The sequence below is a fragment of the Adiantum capillus-veneris genome, chromosome 26 (genome assembly GCF_014529385.1).
Source record: "Adiantum capillus-veneris isolate H3 chromosome 26, ASM1452938v2, whole genome shotgun sequence".
Classification (NCBI taxonomy): Eukaryota; Viridiplantae; Streptophyta; class Polypodiopsida; order Polypodiales; family Pteridaceae; genus Adiantum; species Adiantum capillus-veneris.
In genome coordinates, this window is record NC_140956.1 from 81996302 (window position 1) to 82006490 (window position 10189).

The 10189-nt window shown below is 41.5% G+C and overlaps 1 pseudogene; it reads left to right on the top strand.

Moving 5' to 3' along the window:
- The first annotated feature begins 6192 nt into the window (after window positions 1–6192).
- On the top strand, window positions 6193–9722 carry LOC147423735 (uncharacterized; annotated as a pseudogene).
- Window positions 9723–10189: the final 467 nt, after the last annotated feature.

The following is a 10189-nucleotide window of genomic DNA, read 5'->3' on the forward strand; positions in this document are numbered from 1 at the left end:
CCTCGTCAACCAACTGTCGACGTTCCATCTCTACAATCTCGAACTGAGTAGGCCGAGGTGGGTTGTACTCTTTCTCTGTTTGCTCATGATAATTTTGTTTGTGATCTCCTCTCGCATTCGCAGATGCAGAAGAATTCGATTGTTTCTTGTTGGGATCCATAAGTGCCACGAGGAAAGGATCGGATTTCCCGGTAGAAGAGCAATTGGTCGTGCTCTGATACCACTGTAACAAACTTGGACACCCAAAGTCATGATTCCACGCGAAACAATAGAGATTCTCTTCAAAACAGTTCACAAAATTGACACGTCGCGGCGTAGTTCCGTGCCCAGAGGTATTGGCCCCAAAGACTGGCGCCCCTTTCGGTATTTCTTTTTGTATTAATCTACGTTCAAAGTACAAGAGAGCCAGTAGGTGCTCACTCTCAGACTTTGCATCTAGATGCTTTGAGAAGTGAAGCCCTACCCACTTATTTATAAGTACAAGGGATGCCCTAAAAGCAGAGCCCCAAAATCTCTAAATTAAAAGCTTTTTAATCTTCAAAAGCAAGTATGTCCCTACGATTTTGGAAAAGAAAGTAAAAGCAGAATCAAACGAGATGCGCTAGGCAGCGGAGTGAAAAATCCTTGTTATGAGGATGCTCTCATTTTTATTTCCCTCCTTCGCCAGTTCGCCTTGCGCCTCTTTTTGCTGATCATGACGCGTGAACCTAGAGGGCAAAAGAGATGCAGAGGGCCAGCCACTGCAGGTCGAGGAAGGCAGTTGGCGTGTGAGGACATTCGCAGGTGGACGCAGGGTTGGGAGGGGCTGCAAGAGTTTTTTTTATTAATTTTAAAGGGATGTTACCTAGACAGTGAAATTAGCAAGATGAGTTGGTTAGCTCATAATTCTTGACTCTAGTGCACCCGAGTTTGAATCTGAGAGGAGCTTTTTGTGTTGCTTGTGCGCTACTGCCAGAAGAGGCGGTAAGCAAATTGGGAAAGATCTATCAGATGAGGCATGTGAGAAGATTCTTTGTAATAAAAGTGAGAAGGAACCAGTATGTCCCTCTAATCAAAAGCTGCCATTTTAAAAAAATCAGCCAGGGCAGTTTACGAAAATCCGTACAGGCTGCCACGTCATCTGCACCGTAAAAAGCGAGATTCCGTATGGTTTTCCACGTCAGCTTGCCAATGCATTTTGTGGGGGTCCGTAATGTTGCCATGTGGTAGTTTTGCCGCAGTGTGTGTGTCTGGAAGTCTGCCACGTCACCACTTTGTGACAGGTTCTTCTTTGCCTTCTTCTTGTTCTTGCTGTGTCTCTTAGTCTTTCTTCGTTTTCTGCTCTTTCGGTCCTTATCATTGATGTCTGGAATCAGAGGAGGAAGATCTAACCAAACTCTGCAAAGAGGATGAGGATGAACTGGACACACCCTCAAAACGTACGGGCTTCGCTATCTTTTCTGCCTTTGCAAAAGAAGACTAAGTAGCCAGGGTAGACTGCTACTGTCCACAGGGACGTGCAGCACGTGCCAACAGAAAAGAATAGACCAAAAAACTTTAAGCACTTTAAATAACTACTGAACTGAAAGAGATGCACGACACACGAGACGGGGAGTGGCGAAGTTCCACCCTGAAAACCTTGGTGCCCCTTTCGGTATTTCTTTATATTGCTTGAACTCAGTACAATGACGGTACTCACGGTCTGCACCTTCACCCAAAAGCGTGCCAGAGAATGAGCCCTTGGCTCGCATTTAGGCAATATTCCCTTCTTTCTCTTTCTCCCTCCTCTCTCTTCCGCTCCCTTTCATTCTCTACGCTGTTTGACATGCCAAGCAGGAGATTTGTTTATGGCTGGTCGAGGTTGTGAAGGACTAGATGTTGGTAAAAAAATTGAAGTCCTATCAAATATGTCTGTGTGCATGTGTGGGGTTTGGGTTATAAGAATTACCGGTTTTGATGTTTACTTTGGTCTGTTTATGGGGCACGTGAGCACTGAATTCGTTTTTAGCCTCTAAAGAAATCGATAAATGCAAGTAAGAATCTAATCGGTTTTCAGAAATATCTGCTTACTTGGAGTTTGTAGTTCTCAACTCCTAATCGTAAAACGATCTGTTGGGTTAACACTAGAATGGTAACCTAACAGGAGATAAAAGTGTCCTTTCAGGCTTTCAGGGTTTTGGGAAAAAATTCCAAAACCATAGTAGATCCACTCACTTTGAAATATCCTTTCATGAGCTTATAGTTCAATAACTACTACACATGCAAAAAATGATAAACTTGTAATTTTTCTCATCCCTTGATCACTACAAGCCTCCAAAGTTGATGGACCTGTGCATTTTGCCCAAAACAACAATTTCTTACGGTTGATTGCATATAAATAAGAGTGGAGATTTTTGTAGGACATGAGATAAAATGCCCCGTTAACTTCAATGGGTTGGTGACCAAAACTTATGGTTGCTTTTACCTCACTAATTGTTTTTTGGGCAAAAAAAATAGGTACAAAAAAGTTGCATTTTTTCCATTCTGTAGACCTATCATCAAAATTTCTATAGTCACGCTCAATACAGATACTATATACATGTTTTCTTAGTTCCCTTTGGGCCTCTAGATTCAAAAGAAGCCATGGAGCACGTCAAAAGGATAATGGATCTCTTACAATTGGAACCTTGGGGGCAATGATAAAGTGCTAAATACAGCAAACATGAAAAAACTGGTTTTAGCATTATGACCTCTAGAAACCCATAGAAACTACTCAATATCTAGCCAAGTTTGTAGTCTATGATTAGATATGGTCACTACCTACAAAATACACACAATTGGCCTAAGAAACTAGCAATATTGAGAAAGTTATACTTGCTACTCTAAAATGTATCATATTCTTCAGCAATCAAAAAACTCAACCATCATCATATACTATGCTATATAGCATATTAGGTCCCCCAAAACTCAAGGAAGATTAGCTTTATGTTATACATTACACTTACACAATCAAAATTGAATTTGGATATCAAGAAAGCCACCAAAAAAATCATAAAAGTGCTAATTTTGGCCAAAAAACAGGATTATGCAATTCTTGTAAATTGGTCATAACTTTCAATTTTAACACTTAGCTCTCCCTACAAGCATCAAAACATGTTGAGAACTATGAAGGCATAACCTCTAGCCATCTAAACCTCACAAACATGAAGTTTAGAGTGGTATAGTTGCCAGAAATTGAAAAAAAGCCAAAAACAGGACCTGTTTTTGCACACAGTTTAGGGTCAAAAATGTTGTGCAAGAGTAAGGTTAATGGTGAGATCGATACTCAAAAAAAAGGCTATGTTTTTTTCAGCTCATAAGGTAACTTTGTGGATATATAGCACATTGAAATTCATTTTCATACTCTTCAAATAATTCAAGCAAAATGGTCACTTAACAGGACACAAAAGTGTCGAAGGACATAAAAGTGTTCTCTAGTGTTAACCCTTTTTTTAAAAGAGTCGTACAACTGTTTTCAACAGTTCATATCTTTGAAACAAATCCAAAACTATCTGAGCCCGTCTCATGGCATTTTGTTCATCTCGTTGCGCTCTTCGGTGACCGTGAGATACAAAAAAAACATATCCTGCTCAGATTTACTAAAAATGTTTGTGCAAAACAACAAATTTGACAAAAACAATGCAAAACCAAAATTTATTATTAAAACACTTTGAAATAAAGTTGTGTCACATGGAAGATCTTAAATTCAAACTCCATCAAAAACGTCATTTAACTAATTAGTCTTCTTTGAATGATGACCTTATTCATTAAGAACAACAAAGCCTGGTGATCCACATAGAAGTGAAACATTTTCCCTAGTAAATAGTGTGTAAATTTTGTGTCACAAAATACCATTCCCAGTGCCTCTCTTTTAGTGGCAGAATAGCCATGTTTAGCTGTGCTAAACCTACAAGTGGCGCAGTAGACTAGGCAGTCTATCCTGCCATAAGGCTTGGCCATTATAGCCCCCATCGCCATTCCAGATGCATCAATATGCACATGAAAAATTACCTCCCAGTTTGGTTGGTAAAGAACTAGCTTTTTGCTATTTGCATCCTTCAAACACTAGAAACTTTGTTCACATTCTTCAGTCGAGATAAATTTATTCCCCCTCTTGATCAATTCCTACAGAGGTAATGCTTTGGCTGTAAACAAATGAATAAACCTCTTGTAAAAATTGATATATCCGAGAAAGGAGCTCAACTTAAACACAGTTGTTGCAGCTCTAGCTTGCTGAACACCCTTTACTTTATCACTGGCCATTTCAATTCCATTTCTAGACATAATGTGTTCCAAAAGCTGACCTTTTCACACCATGAATAATGACTTGAAGGGCACCTTTCGAGTACCATTTCCAAGAATAATAAATGCATCTCTTCAATGGAGAAACTAGTAAAGTCATCCACAAATATGGCCAAAAACTTACGAAGGAATTACAGAATATTTCCATCATGCATCTTTGAAAAGTGGATTGATCATTATACAATCCAAACGACATCACCAGATACATAAATGCTCCCCATTCAGTGATGAAGGCAATCTTTGCCCTGTCCTTAGGTGCAAGCTTCAGTTGATTGTAGCCACTATATCCATCCATGAAACTTACATCTTGTGGCCTGCCATCTCGTCTAGCATTATGTCTATGAAGGGTCATGGAAAAGGATCCTTTATGATTTGGGCATTGAGCTTCTTGGAATCCACACACACCCTCAACTTCGCATTCGTCTTTGGGACTACCACTATAGGCAATAACCAGTCATTGTTTGCTACCTTTGTTATGAATCCCGCCTTTAGAAGATTTTCTATCTCCTCTTTGACCTTCTTGGCATAATTAGAATTCATTTTGTACCTTTGTACTCTAACTAGTCTGGCATCAGGTTTCAGTGGTATCCTATGCTGACATACTTCTGGATCTACAACTTTAGATTCGTATGTTTCCAAGCAAAGACATCCTTAAATTTATAAAATAGTTCCTTTGCGTTCTCTTTGATCTCTGCTTTCAGATGCTTGTTAATTTTGATCATTCTAGGGTTTTCTTCTAAACTCAAATTCCACTCTTCTACCTCTTGATCATCTAGAAGCAAAAACCAGTTTGGGCCGTCTCCCTTTCTTTTAGCCATCAACTCATCCTCTTTCTCATTTTGAATACCAGCAGCATAGTTGTTCAAAGGATTGCCTAAATCCAATAGGTCATTCTGAATTTATTTTTCCCTAATAATACTGCTCCCTTCATCCCTAATTTCCTCCCCCACAGGTCTGAAATTGAACTTGTCTCGTACGAGTGTGGTACTAGCTGTTCTGGTGGCCTGCCATCTAGCCAAACTGAAGTGGTCTCTCTCCAAAATTCATTTTAGTAAATTTCTCTAAATACTATCTCCTTTGTATCTCGGCCTTCTACTTGTCCATTATCACAACACTCAGATCTATCTCTGTTAATGAAAAAATATTCCTAGAAGAAATTATCTTCTTGATTTTCTTTGGATCCTTCTGAATTTTAATCCTCTGCTTTGTTGCCTCGTCAACCAACTGTCGACGTTCCATCTCTACAATCTCGAACTGAGTAGGCCGAGGTGGGTTGTACTCTTTCTCTGTTTGCTCATGATAATCTTGTTTGTGATCTCCTCTCGCATTTGCAGATGCAGAAGAAGTCGACTGTTTCTTGTTGGGATCCATAAGTGCCACGAGGAAAGGATCGGATTTCCCGGTAGAAGAGAAATCGATCGTGCTCTGATACCACTGTAACAAACTTGGACACCCAAAGTCATGATTCCACGCGACACAATAGAGATTCTCTTCAAAACAGTTCATAAAATTGACACGTCTCGGCGTAGTTCCGTGCCCAGAGGTATCGGCCCCAAAGACTGGCGCCCCTTTCGGTATTTCTTTTTGTATTAATCTACGTTCAAAGTACAAGAGAGCAAGTAGGTGCTCACTCTCCAGATGCTTTGAGAAGCGAAGCCCTACCCACTTATTTATAAGTACAAGGGATGCCGTAAAAGCAGAGCCCCAAAATCTCTAAATTAAAAGCTTTTTAATCTTCAAAAGCAAGTATGTCCCTACGATTTTGGAAAAGAAAGTAAAAGCAAAATCAAACGAGATGCGCTAAGCAGCGGAGTGAAAAATCCTTGTTATGAGGATGCTCTCATTTTTATTTCCCTCCTTCGCCAGTTGGCCTTGCGCCTCTTTCTGCTGATCATGACGCGTGAACCTAGAGGGCAAAAGAGATGCAGAGGGCTAGCCACTGCAGGTCGAGGAAGGCAGTTGGCATGTGAGGACATTCGCAGGTGGACGCAGGGTTGGGAGGGGCTGCAAGAGTTATTTTTATTAATTTTAAAGGGATGTTACGTAGATAGTGAAATTAGCAAGATGAGTTGGTTAGCGCATAATTCTTGACTCTAGTGCACCCGAGTTTGAATCTGAGAGGAGCTTTTTGTGTTGCTTGTGCGCTACTGCCAGAAGAGGCGGTGAGCAAATTGGGAAAGATCTATCAGATGAGGCATGTGAGAAGATTCTTTGTAATAAAAGTGAGAAGGAACCAGTATGTCCCTCTAATCAAAAGCTGCCATTTTAAAAAAATCAGCCAGGGCAGTTTACAAAAATCCGTACAGGCTGCCACGTCATCTGCACCGTAAAAAGCGAGATTCCGTATGGTTTTCCACGTCAGCCTGCCAACGCATTTTGTGGGGGTCCGTACTGTTGCCATGTGGTAGTTTTGCCGCAGTGTGTGTGTCTGGAAGTCTGCCACGTCACCACTTTGTGACAGGTTCTTCTTTGCCTTCTTCTTGTTCTTGCCGTGTCTCTTAGTCTTTCTTCGTTTTCTGCTCTTTCGGTCCTTATCATTGATGTCTGGAATCAGAGGAGGAAGATCTAACCAAACTCTGCAAAGAGGATGAGGATGAACTGGACACACCCTCAAAACGTACGTGCTTCGCTATCTTTTCTGCCTTTGCAAAAGAAGACTAAGTAGCCAGGGTAGACTGCTACTGTCCACAGGGACGTGCAGCACGTGCCAACAGAAAAGAATAGACCGAAAAACTTTAAGCACTTCAAATAACTACTGAACTGAAAGAGATGCACGACACACGAGATGGGGAGTGGCAAAGTTCCACCCTGAAAACCTTGGTGCCCCTTTCGGTATTTCTTTATATTGCTTGAACTCAGTACAATGACGGTACTCGCGGTCTGCACCTTCACCCAAAAGCGTGCCAGAGAATGAGCCCTTGGCTCGTATTTAGGCAATATTCCCTTCTTTCTCTTTCTCCCTCCTCTCTCTTCCGCTCCCTTTCATTCTCTACGCTGTTTGACATGCCAAGCAGGAGATTTGTTTATGGCTGGTCGAGGTTGTGAAGGACTAGATGTTGGTAAAAAAATTGAAGTCTTATCAAATATGTCTGTGTGCATGTGTGGGGTTTGGGTTATAAGAATTACCGGTTTTGATGTTTACTTTGGTCTGTTTATGGGGCATGTGAGCACTGAATTCGTTTTTAGCCTCTAAAGAAATCGATAAATGCAAGTAAGAATCTAATCGGTTATCAGAATTATCTGCTTATACATATCATGTACCTATCATGTTATTTTGTGTGCAGCAAGAATCAGCATTTTCATGATCTTACCCATCCCCCTCAACGAAGATCTGGAGTTGGATTGCCGCCTCCTGTGGACGCTCCTTCTTTGTCTTCTTCTGTAAGGGCCGAGTGCATGAATATTGAGGACTCGTCTGTTTTTGTTGGTTCAAACGAAACCTGACTATTTTTTCTTTCCAGAGTATTTCACAGAATGTCTCACAAAATGCACCAACTTTAGTGGGGTGTGCACCCAAGGCAGTCCCATTGGTAGCGATTCTTCCCAAGTCTAGCAGTTTGCCTCCTGTATGTCTTTTAACCTCTCACACAATATAAATTGTTCTATATTTCCTTCAATGAGAATATATGAGAGGATCAAGTTTGTAAGATCAAATGTCTGATTGCCTGCTGGTTGGTAAAGGTCAGTTGTGTGTTTTCTTTTGAATTTGCAGGTGCTTCTTCTCGACCAGCTTCCAGTAGGAGTGTTGTGGGTCCTTCTGGCAGCAAACCCAAAACAGGTGCAGGCTTAATAAATTTAGCAACAGTCTCTGGAAGCTGTATTAGCGGACAATCTATAAATAACTATGATGGAGTCAAGCATCCAAAAGCGAGCAATGTGGATGCAGCCCAGACTTCTTTCGCAGGTGCATCTAGACTTGTTGAAAGAAATCACTCTGCAGCAGAAACCTCTGAGACGCTACAGATGGAGGCTTTTACTTCTGATGCAGATGGCACAGCTCCAGTAAGGATATTTCCAGACAGGTGTTTGACGGGTTAATATCTCATAGGAAAAATGTGAGTGGTGCAGAAGCCAAGGATCATATGTATGGGGCTTCAAGGGAGACAAAGATATTAGATTCTGTTTCCTCTCACAAGTTGGCTGATGTAGAGGAAAGCAGTGGGGTTGTAAATATAAGCGCGGGTTTGACAAGATTGGCACCACCACAAGATGCTTGCTTGAAGTTAGCATCCATGTCTATTGCAAGTACTTGCATAGACCAGGAAGACTCAGGAATCCTTAAAGAACCTGGCAGTAAGTCGCGTAGTGGCTTTCAGTTGTCACAGTTTGACTGCAGTACGGATTCAGGACTGCATGCTCGTTTTGAGGTATTACTGCGAAAGCCAGAAAGTGCTTTAGGACAGGAAGTATTTATACCTGACAACGTGCATTTGGTTATCAAAGGACAATCGATATGACTGCTTCACCACCTTCGAACATGACTGGTCTCACAATTCTTTCAAGGTCCGATCAGGCCACTGCAACTCACTCAAATCATCCAACTGAAGCTCATGAAGACATACCATGTAGTATACCATCTAGAGATCCTTGGTCAAATTCGGTACAAACTGTGAAAATAGTGACGAGCAGGTGATGGTACAAGCACAGGATTCTTTATTCACTCAGAGAAGTGCTTGGAAGGACAAAGGAGTTGAATTTGAAAATTTGAAGGAGCCTGTCAATGGCCCATGTTTTCAACAGGGTTTGACATGTTTTCAACTGATGGAAGTCCCCAGGACTTGGCGCAACTCTTATTTAATGGAAAGAAAGTGGTCCACAACCTCGTGGAAGCCATCTTCTGGGAGCAAACAATCGAGATTTCATTTTGCTAGGCAGGATGAAGTCAATGAGCAAACTCTTTGTTCAAACAAACTTATTCACCAGGCAACTGAAGTCTCACCTAGTGAACAGTTTCCAAGCAGGCTTCCTGCTTCAGCGGAGTTGTACGGTATGAAACTTAACCAGCTTCTTTGCTCAACATCTCTGTGCTTGTCGTATGGATTTTTATTTGTATTTTTGCTTGTAATTCAGGTGGCACAGCATCATCTCATCTTCCAAGCTCAAAGAGCCCAATGATGGCCCCTCCAGGATTTTCATCTGTTAGAGCGTCAGCCGTTCCTCCACCTGGATTTTCCCAGCACAAGGCAACAGATTTGAGAAGAGTAACAAGTAGTATTTCAGATGGTTTTGGAAAAAAGTTTACTAATCACCTTATCATTTTTCGATGCGCCAATGGCAGACATAGCGCACCAAAGTTAAGATTCCAGCATTCCTCTTCTGATGATTGGAGCAGGCTTTCGGAAATGAATGCGGCAGGACAACAATCTATCAATGATGTTGTTGGACGACTAGCCTGTGGAAAGTGCATTGCACTTTACAGCTAAGCTGGAGTTCAAACCTCACCACAAATACCTTATTCCTACAACAGCTATATTGCTTATCCAAGCCTATAAAAGGAACTCCCCCTTGTATTGTTCCACAGTAGTTGTTGTATGCAATTCGAATTCGAATTTCCCCCTCTACTTGGTGTCAGCTCCCCCTTCTCTTCTCTCTCACACCTCTCTCTCTTCTCTACCTCCCATCTCTCTGTCTACTCTCTCCTTCTCTTCTCTCTCACTCTATCTTCCATATATCACTCAAGTTCACATGGTATCAGAGCTTCAGAACTAGGGCTCCTAAGTACTCTAAGAACCTTCTCTCGAAGAAACGGCCTAATTTTCATGCCCATCTCTTACTTCCAAGGTTCGCTCGGCTAGCATGACTAGCGCCTCATCACCTATGGTTGCAACCACCAAGTCAAGGTACTTCACCATTGACAAGCTCAATGGGAACAATTACAATGTGTGGAAGC